Genomic DNA, 15,876 nt, shown 5'->3' with positions numbered 1-15,876 from the left:
ATGATGGCCACTACGAGTTCCTCGTCATGCCTTTCGGACTAACGAATGCCCCGGCGACTTTCCAATCCTTGATGAATGATGTCTTCCGGCCATATCTTCGGAAGTTTGTGTTAGTGTTCTTCGATGACATTCTAATTTATAGCCCTTCAATGGAATCCCATCAGCAGCACTTGGCTCTCGTCTTGGGAATATTGCAGGCCAATAGCCTTTATGCCAACCGAAAAAAAAAGTGAGTTTGGAAGGACTCAAGTGGCATACTTAGGCCATATCATCTCTGGAAAAGGGGTGGCAGCGGATCCAAGTAAAATCCAAGCCATGAACTCGTGGTCGACGCCCACTAATCTGAAAGCGTTAAGGGGATTTCTAGGATTGACGGGGTATTATAGAAAGTTCGTGGCTGGGTATGCTAGAATCGCATCGCCTTTGACTGATCAGCTCAAGAAAGATAGGTTTGGGTGGAGTTCAGAAGCTACAGTGGCATTTGAAGAACTCAAACAAGCTATGTCTTCGGTCCCTGTGTTGGCAATGCCTGATTTCACAAAGCCATTTATTGTTGAGATTGATGCATCTAGTTTTGGGTTAGGGGCTGTTCTACTACAGGGGCAACAGCCAGTAGCTTACTACAGCCAAGTTTTGGGGCCCCGGGCTCACCTTAAGTCCATATATGAGAAAGAACTAATGGCCATAGTGTTTGCAATCCTGAAATGGCGGCCGTACTTGCCTGATTTCACAAAGCCATTTATTATTGAGACTGATGCATCTGGTTTTGGGTTAAGGGCTGTTCTACTACAGGGGCAACAACCAGTAGCTTACTACAGCCAAGTTTTGGGGCCCCGGGCTCGCCTTAAGTCCATATATGAGAAAGAACTAATGGCCATAGTGTTTGCAATCCTGAAATGGCAGCCGTACTTACTGAGAAGGCGATTCATTGTGCGAACAGACCAACAGAGCTTAAAATTCCTTTTGGAGCAGAGGATTGTTGGAGTTGAATATCAAAAATGGATCACCAAAATCATGGGATATGATTTTGATATTCAATATCGTAGTGGGGCAAGTAATCGAGTAGCGGATGCACTCTCCCGCTTAACAGAACCAGCAGAGTGTTCAGCTTTGGTGATTCCTCAGTGGCAACATTGGGATTCCTTAAAGGTTGAGTTGGCAGAGGATACCTTTCTGAAGAAACTAAGGGAAGACATAACTTCGGGTACACAATCTCACGTGGGGTTCTCAGTTGAGCATGGAGTATTGTTCTACAAGAGTTGGCTGGTTATTCCTCAGACTTCTAAGTTTCTTTCTGCTCTCATAGGAGAGTTTCACACCACTCCGATTGGGGGACATTCGGGAGAAACAAAAACTTACCTACGCTTAGCAGCAGAATTGTATTGGATAGGTATGCGCAAGGATGTCACCAGATTTGTATGGGAATGCACCATCTGCCAGCAAAATAAGTACTTGGCCACTACTCCCGCGGGGTTACTTCAACCTATTCCACTACCAGCCTAGGTTTAGGAGGAAGTCACACTTGATTTTATTGAGGGGCTGCCTCGTTCTGAAGGGTGGGATGCCATCTTAGTAGTGGTGGACAAGCTGAGTAAGTATGCTCACTTCATAGGATTGAAACATCTTTTTTCTGCTGTTTCGGTTTCTGGAATCTTTGTTCGTGAAATTGTTAGGCTTCATGGGATACCACGGTCAATTATCTCTGACCGAGATAGGATATTCTTGAGCCAGTTTTGGAGTGAATTGTTCAAGCTGCAGGGAACTACTCTCCAAAGAAGCACCGCCTATCATCCACAATCTGATGGACAAACAGAAGTTGTCAATCATTGTCTGGAAACGTATTTACGCTGCTTTGCATCTGGAAAACCTTGAAGTTGGGCTCGCTGGTTGGCATGGGCTGAGTATTGGTATAATACTTCCTTCCACTCTTCTACACGTTGTATTCCATTTCGTGCTCTCTATGGAAGAGATCCACCCCCTCTTATTCGGTATGAGCAAGGAGCTGCTTCGGTATCTTTGGTGGAACAGTTAATGGAGGATCGTGATGCCATACTGGACGATCTGAGGATGCAGTTGCTTTGTGCCCAGCAGCGGATGAAGCTGCAAGCTGATCAAAAGCGCCATCATGTAGAGTTCAATGCAGGTGATTTGGTATTTTTGAAACTAAGACCTTACCGGCAGCGCTCCCTCGCTCAACGTAAGTTTGAGAAATTAGCTGCATGTTACTACGGTCCATTTAAGGTTCTTCAGCGTATCGGGAAGGTGGCATACAAACTAGAACTGCCTCAAACAGCAAAACTCCACCATGTCTTTCATGTTTCGCAATTGAGGGCAGCACTTGGTGTGTCATCCTTTTTCCCCCACTATCCCCCCACAGTTGACTCCTGAGCTTGAACTCATGGTGGAACCTGAAAAATTGTTGGGAGTTCGTCCTAAGGTTAATGGTCAATCCGGGGAAGTGGAGGTGCTGCTTAAATGGAAATCCTTGCCTGAGTTTGAGGCAACTTGGGAGGATTTTCATCTGATCCAACAACAATTTCCCAATTTCCACCTTGAGGACAAGGTGAAAGTTTGGGCGGATGGTAATGTTAGGCCACAAGTGCGTTTCACACATGCAAGGCGCAAGGGTAATTCTAGAAATACCAATCAGGGTTGACGTGTCATTAAGTAGTATAGAGAGAGGAGTTTGTTATGCATTTCTGTTAGTAATAAGTTGATGGTTTTCGGTTTTGATAATTTGTTAGAGTTTTTCTGTTATTCTATTTTGGCGTAGAAGTGAGGAGGTTATATGGGAGGAGCTGGTTTTTGGGAAGGGGATCCAGAGAATTATTTTGTAGTGAGCTTGCTCATTTTGGGAGAGATACCAAGCCTCTCGAATGCTTGGGTGTTTTGGTTTATTTCTGCTGAAAAATACAAGTTTTCCTACTTCCAACAACATTAGGCTCTCTACTGGGTTGTTTATTTAACCATTTCAGTTCAGGGCTTATCAAAGTTGCAGAGCAATTTGTTAACATTCGCGTGCCTTGAAATAATGTCTACAAAGAAGAATGATCAGAATCCTTTCCAATAAGATGATATCCACATTTAATATAGAATCTTAAGGTTAGAGGAGGATTAAAAGAGCAGAGTTTAAAGTATAATACCTTGAAGTACAGCTTCATAAACAGCTAGGTCATTAGTAAAAAGACGCATTAGGGAAGTAATTAAGATAGCTGAAGTGTCATGCCCTGCGTCTATAACAAGCATCATATTTTGCACAATTTCAAATCATCGGAAATCAATAATTCATTGTCCTCCTTGCGGGTGCTTTGCAACTAAGTAATAAGACCGTTGTAAGAAGCAATAAGGTTTTGCTCGAGTTTAATCCTCTTCTCTTATAAGATCCCTCACCATCTTTTGGATCCCTGCACTTTTTCTGAGGCCGCGGTTGTAGCTTGTATACGGCAAGTTAACTAGGACTGCCCAAGATCCTTTTATCATGTCTTGAAATCTATCAAGAAATTGATGTCTTTGAACATATTATGTTGAATGTGAGAGTCTTCATCAGGGGCAACACCTATTAACAACAAAAATCTAGCTCATATGATGTTTATCTTAGTGCCTAGAACAATTTCAACGCTTCTTTTCCTATGCAAAATAAAATTTTGGGGAGCATTAAGTCATCAACATTACCATGACTTGTTCCTTCCCTTGCCAGTGTAACTTAATGTGCTGCTTAATTTATCCATCAATCTTTCCCACATACTTCTTCAACGATTCTAGTTTCAAGAACAATACAAGAGCATCTCTAACATACTTATGAACTTGTCCTGTTAGGTTAAGCAAGCTCAGATCATACAAAATCACTGTGATTGTCTCTGTTTGTTGGTTACTTATACTACTGCTGCCACTACTGAAGAGCAACTTATTTGCAGGCTGCCTGTGAATGAATATTGTTGGTTTTCCGAAGAGGTTTAGCTTTTATATGGGGCCATACTTTCTTGCTGTTTGCTTTAGCCATTATTCTGCAGTGTTGGATCACATCGGATGGAGAAGGGTGAGGCTTTGGCCTATTAAAGGGTATTCCTAGTGAGCCTGGAGGGAGCCTTTTTGCTTACGATCTTCTCCTGTTTAGGAGAAGAAAAATGATCAGCAAGGTAATCGTGTTTCTATATGTGTGCATATAAGAGTTGGGGAAAGATTAAGCACGAGAGGCTTACTGAATGCCCATGCAACATGTGATAGGCTATCTTAAAGTCTAAAATCAACAATCCAGATATAAGTACTTTAGTCTCTTTTGTTTTTTTCTCGGTTGGGATTCTACTCCCTTTTAGATTTGAGAGGCCTTGAAAGATTCTTAAAAATGTGTTCACCCAATAGACTATTGGTCCATTTGGGAGTGTAATGAGGTAGCTGCACTAACAAAACTCAGCTATTAAGATGTTTGGTAACACTTGTAGCTGGACTTTGGTAGTTTATCAAAATTTTTTTTCCAACTTCTACTCCACAGCTGTAACTTTTACTTCACAACACTGCAGATTAAAAGTTACAAAACCTCACTCCGAAACACACCCTATTAATTACTTGTAACATATTGCTTACTCTTTCCGTGATACTGAGCATAAGAACTAAGAAATAGAGTTACTATATTTTCCAAACAGATAACAAGACAATGTTAATGTCCATTTTCTACCTATCTTATTTGAAAGTAACACTAAATAGGCAAATATATATACGAAGACAGATGTTAAATGTGATGTATCACTCCTCAAAATTTCAAATATTTTGGATGTATTTGGTTTCCTCGATTAAAAAAGAAGAAGAAGATATTGATAAAAAAGGAGGAGCACGATTAGATGTTCCCCTACACAAATTGTGATCCCCTCGATATTTAATAAGGAAAGTAGCAGGAGCTCCCCTCGAGGTAAAACCAGCCCAAACTCGCAAAGTGACTTCATTAAAATTGCAATGTCACGAGCAGAGTGTCCCTCATAGAGAGATCTGACAAGGAGAAAAATCAAACCAAGTCAACCAAAAGACTTGGTCAAAAGTCATTCTACGATTTCCTCCGAAAAATTAGAACATTAACTTAATCCACAAATGGTTGTGCCACATTTCAAGGAGTGTGGGGCTCTAATCTTTATAAAATCCTCTAAAAATTTGAACTAGGTAAGTGATCTTTTCTCTCTCTACCTCAAAAACTATTTCTGCAAACATAGCATTGGGATTTGACTCTTTTTCTTCTTCTTTGATTTTCTAAAAGCCTTTTTTATAAAAGTAGATGGAGAATCTAGTAGCGATATTGCATGAGCTGAGAGAGAGGCAAAGGAGGCTGAATGAGAGAAATTTTGTGGAGAATATAAACATTCTTATATCCAACAATGGAATGTACACAGTAGGAATATCAGGAGATGATAGTTTAATACCACCTAGTGTAGGGGATCTGCTTTGTAGTGAACAAGAACCAGTGAGTGTTAGAAGAGTGGAAAAAATCGAAGAAAGAAAGGTAAGACAATGCTTGCAAAATGCTGAGCACAAGGGTGAGTAGGTGGTACTACAGAATCCAGGATGCACTGGGGAATTGGAAGAAGAGATGCGAAGGCTCGGACAGATTATTGAGATGGTTGTGTGAAAGCACCATGCTACAGAATAATGCTAGATAGGGGGTCTCCGCTCTCAAAAGAGATCATGGGCACAACAATTACCGAGGGATTTTCATTTCTTGGATCTTAAATACTCAGAAAAAAGTGACCCTTTGATGCATATAGAATGATTCAACAAGGTGAATGGAGTACAAGGCTTGATGGTATAGAGCATTCCACTGACATTGGAGGAGCAAGCACATGATTGGTACCATAGATTACCGAGGTGAAGCATCAAAACTTTTGATTAACTGTGTAGGGACTTTGCCGAATGGTTTTGTAGAGCAATAACACCAGAGGACGAAATAATGGAATTAATAGAACTCAAGCAGATATAGGATAAACTTTCAGAGTTTCTGTAAAGAGACTATACCAGCAAAGATTGGGATGAGCACGCACCGAACCAAGTATTTTAGCGAGGAAAAGAATAATGAGCAAATGTGCCAGAACTTAGATCTACTAGCAAAAAAGTAGGAATTTACACTAAAGAGGGCGGCTGCTTATCAGCAGAAAATTGCTTGCTATTACAATCAAAATGTGGGTGTTTGACACATTAAAAGAGGTGATTAAGTGCTCAGAAGAATGAATCAAAACACAAAGGATCCAACTCAAGGGATGTTTGGTCCCAATTGGAAAGGGCCATGTAGAGTTCTACGAGTAACCAAACTAGGGACATACAAGCTGGGATATGTAGATGGTCGAGAAGTTAGAAGATCTTGGAATGTAGAGCACCCCAAGCAGTATTTTCAGTAAGCCTTTTTAAGCCAGTCACATCAAAAGGTGGTTCAATATTTTCTAGCTTGTTAAATAAGATGTAATCTATGACTTTGAATAAAATGGAGGCAATAAGAAAACCCATTCACTCTTTTTTTTTTCTCTTCATAAATTTTTCTAAGCGATGAGCATAATTTATATACATATTTTACCCTTAATTATATAATTACTAGTTATTTTTATTTGTTTCTTTTAATTAATTGAGTTATTTTATTGATTAAGGAATTCATTGGAGATTATGGATGAAAAATGCATAAGGAATAATAACTGGACAGTATTGAAGATCAAATTAATTTGTGGAAGCAATTCATGAAAGAGAGCTTAAAAAGGAAACAAATTAGAGTTTATGGAAATAATTGCCGCTTGTGAAGAATAAAAGAAAAAAGAAAAAAAGGATGCTTAAAGGAGAATAATTGGCTTGTGCATCTCACGTGAATAGTTGGAAAAGCATTGACCATTAATTTCAAGTGGGCTTCACGTGCATGGGCTCAAAGTTGGGTGTGCTTGGCTTGTTTGAAAATCCTTTTGACTTGAGGATTTTGTGGTGGCGTTACAATATAAAAGGAATTAGAGGGCAGCCGCCAGTGGAGGAAAAACGCGAGATAAAGAGAAGAAAATCTGCAGCAGTTGCGCTTCTATAGCTGATTTTATTTCTTAGGTTACTCCTAATTCAAGTATGTCTAACTAATTTTCTTATTCTGAGGTTAAGGATGAAACCTTATTCAATGAAATAATTATCTTTTTTTATTTAATTAATTCCTTATATATGTTCTTTGATGATTATGATTTTTATTTCACATGATTAATTAGATATTATTAAAAATTTTTCATCAATTCTGTCATGTATTATTGATTGTTTGGATTAATATTTGATTAAATCTTTGCTTGGATCTATAAAATTTATACATGATTATCTTTGATTTTATGTCTTTCATTAAATTGTTTACATAGAGTGCTTATGAAAACTTTGACTCTTTGTTATTCAATATGTTTACATGAGATTCTTAGATATCATACTATTAAGTAGAAAAAGAATCTACATTAGATTTAATTACTTGGGCTTAATTATTATATCCATGAGATGACATAGATTGATTTCGAGTTGTCACTCTAAAATTTGGGATTAATTAATAATTAGATAATTACTAGTTGAATAGTGGTGGATTATGAAACCTTGGTAATTTTTGTCTTATTAAAATGTCATTTACTTTAATTGTTTTCTTAGTTTAATTTCTTTTAAAACTCAATTTTCTCAATTAGGTTAGGATTAATATTAATTTTAGATTCAAAGTAGACTTTTCAATTTATAACAATCCTTGTGGGATCGACCTCATTACCACTATTCTATTTCTAGATTCATGCACTTACGAGTATATTAAAATTCACTAAGGTAAGTAAGACTTAAGTGTCCAAACCTACTTGAGGTAAGGCAAAAAGCCAAAACCTACAAATGCTTTCTTGACCATTAGTAGGCGAGCAAGAAGTATATGAATGTAATTTTTTTTTAAGGCAAGTAAGGCTTTTAAGTCTTCAAACCTACTCAAGGTGAGACAAAAAATTAAAAACCATGGGTAGGCAAGCAAGAGATATATAAATGCATTTTTTTTAAGGCAAGCAAGGTGTTAAATCTCCAAACTTCCTTGATGTGAGATAAAGAGCAAAAATCTGCCAACACTTGCTCGACCATGTTTAGGCGAGCAATGATATATAAATGAAAAATTTTCCAAGGTAATTAAGGGTTTAAGTCTCAAAACTTGCTCAAAGAGGGACAAAGAGCCTTAAATAAGGGAAAATATATAGAAGTGAAAATTTTTGTAAGTTTAAACTATATGTATAACATTCAACAAAATAAGAGTTTAGGATTATAATGAAAGTCCTGGCAAAAAAAAATATATTACAAAGAAAAAGGCATTTAGGAAATGCTTGAAGGAAAATTCACTTTTTCAGTTGTAGTAAATGAAGGATCACCACCAATAGAGGAATGAGTCACTATCACAATTATCTTAAGAGGCCTTTTCTTGCCTGTCATTTCCTTTCTCATCCTGTTCTTGCAGGTGCCTAGCAATGACAACTGCGAGCTTGTCCATCTTTAGCACTGGGAATTAATTCCCAAGAATGGCCATAATACATTTAATAGAATTGTAGGCTAGAGTTATGACTGTGGTTAGCTTCCTTCTCCAAAGTTTCAACCTGATCATGAAGGTTGGTAACTTAAGATTGCAAGGATTCCAATTGATACCCGAAGGAAGACTTTTGAATTACGAGCTCTCACTTTATATCATTAAGCTCCTTCTTGAGCTAGGAAGATTTACCTTCGAGTTAGGAAGATTTCGCCTCGATTTTTGTAACTTCAACTTAAAGTCTGTTAATTTCTCCTCCGTATTATCTAGTTTTTTTCTTAAAACTTGGAGGTCAATCTTTATTGTTGTTTCAAGCAATTCGTCCCTTATAATGAGAGGCCATGCAGCTCAGCTAATATGCACCAAACCGGAAAGTGTTCACCAGCTCGACGACAGTGTGACCTTCTTGGTCCTCAATGTCTTTCTTTTTCACTAGTTTAGCATAGTCATTGTAATATGGAAAAAGATGGTATACTTACTTAAATGGCTGAGACTTTGATGAACCGACCAAAATAGGGGAAATTGAGGGACTTGAGACAACATCAAGTACTTTTGGTGCATTTCCATCAAGATGAGGAAGAATGTGATTCTTTGAGGGGAAAGGTCTTGAAGGACTTCAGAACTCTTAGATAGACAAGAGCACTACTCGAGGTCCCTAAGGTACCACTAAAGTGGTGATGCATCTTTTGTGTAAGTCTCATAATTTCTTCATCTATATTTTCTGCTAAATATACAATATAGGAATTAACCAAATTGAAAGGAGATAGTAGGTCCTTGCACGAAGACTGGTTGGACAAACCAACCTAGACCCTTTGGAGCAAGTTGCTTTTGATTTTATAATCCACACTTTAGGAATATGAAACACTAAACAAGAATATAGTAAGAAAAGAACAAGCTAGAATAAGCGAACAAACACGAGACACTGCAAGCAGTAAAAAACTTGTCAATGCCATTAAGTGAGTTTAATCACTCAACTACTACTTTCCCATTGATTACATTATTGTGTTTGACATGAAAAATTTCCCTATTACATTTTATTTATTGCATTTTTATTTTAATTCATTCATTAATTTCACTAATCATCTTATTTTAATTTAGAACAAAACTACACTGTTAAGATTGCTGTAACAACTCTAATAACATCAATCCCTTTGGAGACGATCTAAATACTCATCAGTATATTACTTGTTGTGCACACTTGCACATTCACACTTATAGCAATTGAAATCACCCAACAATGAGTGACATAGATTTAAGGTTTTGCCTTGAGTTCTCATTCTAATGACACATATCACCCATCATTATTGTGCACGTGGATGTGAATTTGATCATAGGGAAATAAACATATTTATTCCATACTTACGTTATTTATTTTGTGCCTACGTGCTTTCTTACTGTTATGACTTGGGATTTAGTTTTCTTCGACCATGGAATTCAGGATCAGAATAACTTTTCCTTCTCTTTTCATTTTCATAAGCTCCTGGGAAATTTTACCTTGAGTATTATTCCCTCAGAATTAGTTGGATGTTATTCCCTTAGAATAGTTTCTTCTCTTATGGACACATGGCGTAGTTTAGTGCCTCGGAAGTATGGGACCTACACCTATAAAATGAACAGACTAGCGAACACACTCCACCTATTTGGGCTTAACTGACCAGGGGTTAAGTTCATGCTATGCAATACTTGAACAGAGTAGGTCTGAAGTGGGAGCCTAACACTCATTTTAAGACATACTCTAAATATGAGGTAACATATCCTTTGTGGGGATGGCTTGGTGTATCCTTAGCACCAGACACCCTAAAACCTATGTCCTCAGGTATATTTTAAATTTTTCTAAGCCAGTCTAGATCACTTTCCCTTGTAATACGCTTAATCTTATCGATTGGATGATATTTAGCCTAAGACATGCCGCCTACTTTCCTCTTTGTGGTTGGTCGAGTTTTCTTTGGTGTTGTTTCTTCATCACCATCATCTTCACCAACACTTTCCCTTTGATTTTCACTAAGCATTCGATTAGAACTTGAATCTTTGCCAGCATTCTTATTGTTTAACATATTTCTTTCAGATGGGATAGAAACATCAAGGGATATCCTTCCTGCACTACTTCTAACAATGGCATCACTTACGTTCTCTAAGGGCATCACTTAAGTAAAACCTTTGAGTAATTCGGGCAAAAAAAATTTGTTCCTCATCATCACTGACCTCAATTCAATTTCCCTTTGCCCTTTGATAATTTTTCCAAATAAACCTAGGATCGGAATCTAAGAAGCTAAGATAGTAACATTAACAAAACACCCAACAAATCCAAATAAAAATAACAACAACTAAGGGGTGTTCAAGGAGTAGTACCCGAAGACAAACCAGAAATTGTTGAAAGAACGATGAAGATGGCACGATTTTCCTTTGTTTGAGATTTTACCTTCTCAAAAATGAGAGCAAATGAAGGAAAGTGAGAAAAAAAATAACGATGAGAAGGAATGGAAGTTTCGTAGTTTAAATAAAGCAAGATGCAATGATTTGGGTTTAGGTAGATAACTTGAGAAAATGCATCTTGGGAACGCAAACCCCCATTTTAAATTCAAATGCCTGGCCCAATGCGCTCTAAATTGATTGCATTAAGACAAGACCTACTCCTAAAGTTAATCAGGCTAGGTTAAATAAAAGCAAATATAAAATCGAGCAAATTCTAAAGGATGGGATTTGTTACTAGGGTATGGATTAAACATGGATAAAAACTCATTTGCTAACAAAATTAATGAACATTATAAAATTTTATGCCTTGATTCATTTTCACTCTCAACACTAGAAATTGAGGGATTGGTGTTTGATGGATAAAAAGGGGGAGCACAATTATATGCTCCTCTACACAAATTATGCTCCCCCCGATGTTTAATGAGGAAAGTAACAGGAGGCCCTCACGGGGTAATACCAACCTGTACTCACGAAGTGACTTCCTTAAAGTTACAAAATCGCGAGCAAAGTGTATCTCGAGGAGAGATTCGATGAGGAGAAGACTCAAACCAAGTCAACCGAAAGACTTAGTCATAAGTGAACCTATGAATTTCCTTTGAAAAAGCAGGACATTAACCTGATCCACAAACAGTCGTCCCATAGTTCAAAGAGTATGGTACTCTAACCTTTATAAAGGCCTCTAAAAATTTGAACCATCCTAAAAAATCTCTCTTTGTTGGGAGTTAATTTTCTTTTTTTCTTCCTTTCTTCTTGATTCTTCTTTGATTTTATAAAAGCCTTTTCTATAAAGTCATTTATGTTAACATATATATATCTATAATGATGATTTTGATAATAACAAACATGATTAAGAATGATTAAGCTTTTAGAAGCTCAAATTATTTTTCATACTATTTAAATAAATTATTATTTTGATAATATAAATGTTTTATACTTAAAGGAAAAATGATTTTATGAAATTGGTTGTTTTTCAAGTTCATGGACTAATTGAAAAAGTTCTCAGAGCTTTGAAATCAACAAGTATTGCTTGAAATTCTGGAAATAGACTTATTTGAAAATTTTCATAAAGTTTTGGGGTATAGTATAAGTATAAAAAGTTTTAAGACAAAACCATAATTTTAAAAAATAAATTTACTGTAGCAATCACTGTAGCAAACAACTAACCATTTAGGATAAAATGGTTAACCGACATCAAATAGAATATATGATTAGCTTTTGGACACTGATAGCAAACCGACATCTGGAAAATGGTGATATGATAATTTTAAATTATAGTACAATGGTCACTTGCTCAAGTCAAAACGACAATCCGATAAAGGCTAACGGAGATCCGATTGTGTGCAGAAAGTCAACAACAGCTAGTTTTTAACTCCAACTATAAAACGACTTAATCAAATTCAAATGAAGTAAGATCTAAGAGTGATCATTGAGCTTACTATTGAGTATAAAACCATTATTGAGTTTTAAACTTATTTTTGTTTCATTAATACACACTTTGAGTTTTCAGTTGTAACCATATACATTATGTGAGAGAAAATTCATTTGTAATCTTTATTTTTGAGTGATTGTAAGTGTTGGAATACACTTGGGTTAAGAGATTGAGGATAATATCTTGTTGTAAAGGTCTATTGACACCTTGGAAGTCAATTATAAGAGTTGTTGAAGCCTTAGAGGCTTATTTAGTGAAATCCTCAAGTCTGGTGAGCTTGGAGGCGTTGACGTAAGTGATAACTCTATGAAATGAGAGTTATCATGGTAATTTTAGACTTAAATCATTATTACTTAGAGAGTAAATGACATTTTTTATTGCATTTTAGTTTTATTTTGCATGAATAACTATTTTAGTTTATTTTTAATAAATTGCGTTGTTTTAGAATAATTTTGTGTGTTTAGATTGTGTGCATAACTGTAGGTGATTGGAAGCTTAAATTTCAAGGAAGGAATGCTGCTGCAATAGGCTTGCAAAAGATGGGAAAGAACTTGACTACAAAAGAATTGAAATAAATCTGGAACAATAGCAGTTGTTGTAGCAACATTGTTGTTGCTGTAGCAATCGTGGAACAACGTAAGAGAGAATTTTACATTATAGTACGATCTACAGTTTTCTAATCGGGAAGATACACGACCTAGGCCTTCGTTTACCCTAATTTTCAACTATAAAAGAAGCACACATCATAAGAAAAGAGGGCCGTCAATCACGACTGAAAGAAAAACAAGAAAGAAACAAAGAAGAAGATTGAAGAGAAGGATGCAAGTCTGCACCAATAACAAAATTTGCAGAATATTTGGGATTCAACTTTTCTCATTCGATTCTTGTTCTTCTTCTTTATTCTTTGGTTGAAAATATGTACTTGATGGCTAGAACTTTGTCGTTTGTTTTTCTTTTACAAGTTATGGAATGAATTTAATTGTAGTTGAGTAACAAATTATCTAGATGGGTTTTGGACTATTCATATGAGTTGCTGCACATCTGCTGTAGCACTTTACTCTAATAAATTATATTACACTCATTATTTCGATTGACCTCCCATTTAATGACACACGTTAAGAGAGAGCCACAACATAGCCGGTCTTATTGGAACATATTAGAGTAATATTTGATCTTAAATTAAGTTTCCTGGATTGAGTCTCAACTTTAATCCTAAAAGGGTTGTGCTTAATTTAACATTTGTGATGAACTAGATATAGGGATTCACCTTGTAGGGTAAAGAGAATCTAAGTTTGTAATGCCATATTTTATGTTGATAAAACAATTGGTCACAGTTAGGTTGCATAAAGGTATGAGATATCCAACATGCGACAGCTGAGGATGCATGAGAATTCTGCCCAATGCTGTAGAATATGTTGTAGCAACTGAACTTAACAGGCACTAAACAGTTAACCCCATAAAGAAAATTTGCTCACTCAACTACCACTTGTTCATTGATTCAACCATGTGTTTAACATGAATTTTAGTGTTAGTATCTCTACATTTTGTGTTGCTGCATTATTACTATTTTTAGTCAATTGATATTTTTTAGAAAAGAAATTACATTGTTGAGATTGTTGTAGCAGCTCTAATAGCATCAATCCATGTGGAGACGATCTTGATTACTCATCACTTTATTACTTTATTACTTGATTACCAATAGCACTCGAGCTAAAAATATACAACAGTAGGCACGATTTAGGGTGTTTGATCTCTCTTACCCTATCTTTTCATTTTTCATTGTACATTAATTTGTTTATTTGAATTTGGTTGTTTAGTTTAAATTATATTAAGTTTTAGTTGCTTAAATTTTTAGAATCCCAATTTACCCCCTCTTGAGTTGCCTAGTTAGTGTTTCATTTGGTATCAGAGCGATGTGCTATTATTTAGACTTAATCATCTAGAGTTAAAGCTCAATAGCAACTCAAAATGATTCCACATTTAGGGAAGGTCAATCAACGACCAGACCTCCATTGTTTTATGGAAATGACTACCCTTATTGGAAAATTAGGATGAGAATTTACATGTAAACATTAGATTATGAGAATTTACATGTCAATCAACTCAAAACCAACAAGAGAAAGATATTTCAAAACCAACAAGAGGAAGATATTTCAAAACCTTCCAATCAATGGAGTGAACAAGAAAAGAAAAGGATGTCTTTGAACTCCAAGGCTACGAATGCCTTATTTTGTACACTTAATAAGAAAGATCTCTATAGAGTGTCTAGTTGTGAAAGTGCTAAGGAAATTTGGAACAAACTTGAAGTTGTCTATGAGGGTACAAACCAAGTCAAAGAGTCTAAGATTAATAGATACACTAGACAATATGAATTGTTCCAAATGGAACAAAATGAAAGTCTTTATTCCATGTATACTAGGTTTACAGATATTGTGAACACATTTAAAGCCCTAGGAAAAATCATTTCAAACAGTGAAAAGGTTAAGAAGATCATTAGGTCTTTACCAACTAAATGTAGACCTAAAAGAACTGCCACAGAGGAAGCTAAGGATTTAAACTTCTTATCCATTGATGATTTGACTGGTTCTCTTATTTCTTATGAGAAAGTTTTGGCAGCGAAAAAAGGCAATGAGAAAAAGAATAAGAAAAATATTACACTTAAAGCATCAAAACATGTGAGTGATGAGGAAAGCGAGCTTAATGATAAAGACATGGCTATGATGGCCAGGAGGTTTAGAAAATTCTTCAAGTAAACCAGTGAGCAAAAAAGATTTAGAAATCACAAAAACCAAAAGGTGAAGAAAGAGTCAATCACTTGTTCTAAGTGTAAAAAACCTAGACACATACGATCGGAGTGCCGTCTTCTCAACAAGCTCAAGAAGAAGGCAATGGTAGTCACGTGGAGTGACAATGATATGGAAACAAGTGATGATAAAGAGCAACAAGAGATGTCAAATCTAGCTCTTATGGCAATTGGGGCTGAATCGTTTGACGAACTTGATAAAGTAAGTGATCTTACCTATGATTAATTATACAACGCTTTTAAGGAATTGCATGATGATTGGATAAAAATAGATAAAAACATGCATATCTTAAAAGGAAAATGGTAGAGCTCACAAATGAAAATGAATCTCTAAATGTAAAGATTACATACTTAGAATTAGAAAATAAAACATTGCATGATAGAGTTGCATTATCAAATGAGAAAGCTAACACTTCACATGAACATATAGAATCACATGTAGAAGATTTGAAAAAGGAAAATGAGATGCTCAAGAAAAATAATATTAAACTTAGTGATGTTGTCTTAAAATTTACAAATGGGCAAAAGATTTTGGATGACTTGCTTAATTCACAAAAATGTGTGGTTGACAAAGGAGGTATTGGCTATAAAAATTAGTTTGTGAAGAGTACCTCCATTAACAATTAAGCTGTATGCCATTATTAAAATCAAGATGGT

The sequence above is a fragment of the Citrus sinensis genome, chromosome 1 (assembly GCF_022201045.2).
Source record: "Citrus sinensis cultivar Valencia sweet orange chromosome 1, DVS_A1.0, whole genome shotgun sequence".
NCBI lineage: Eukaryota > Viridiplantae > Streptophyta > Magnoliopsida > Sapindales > Rutaceae > Citrus > Citrus sinensis.
The sequence above is the reverse complement of the archived record's forward strand: the minus strand, read 5'-3'. Positions refer to the sequence as shown.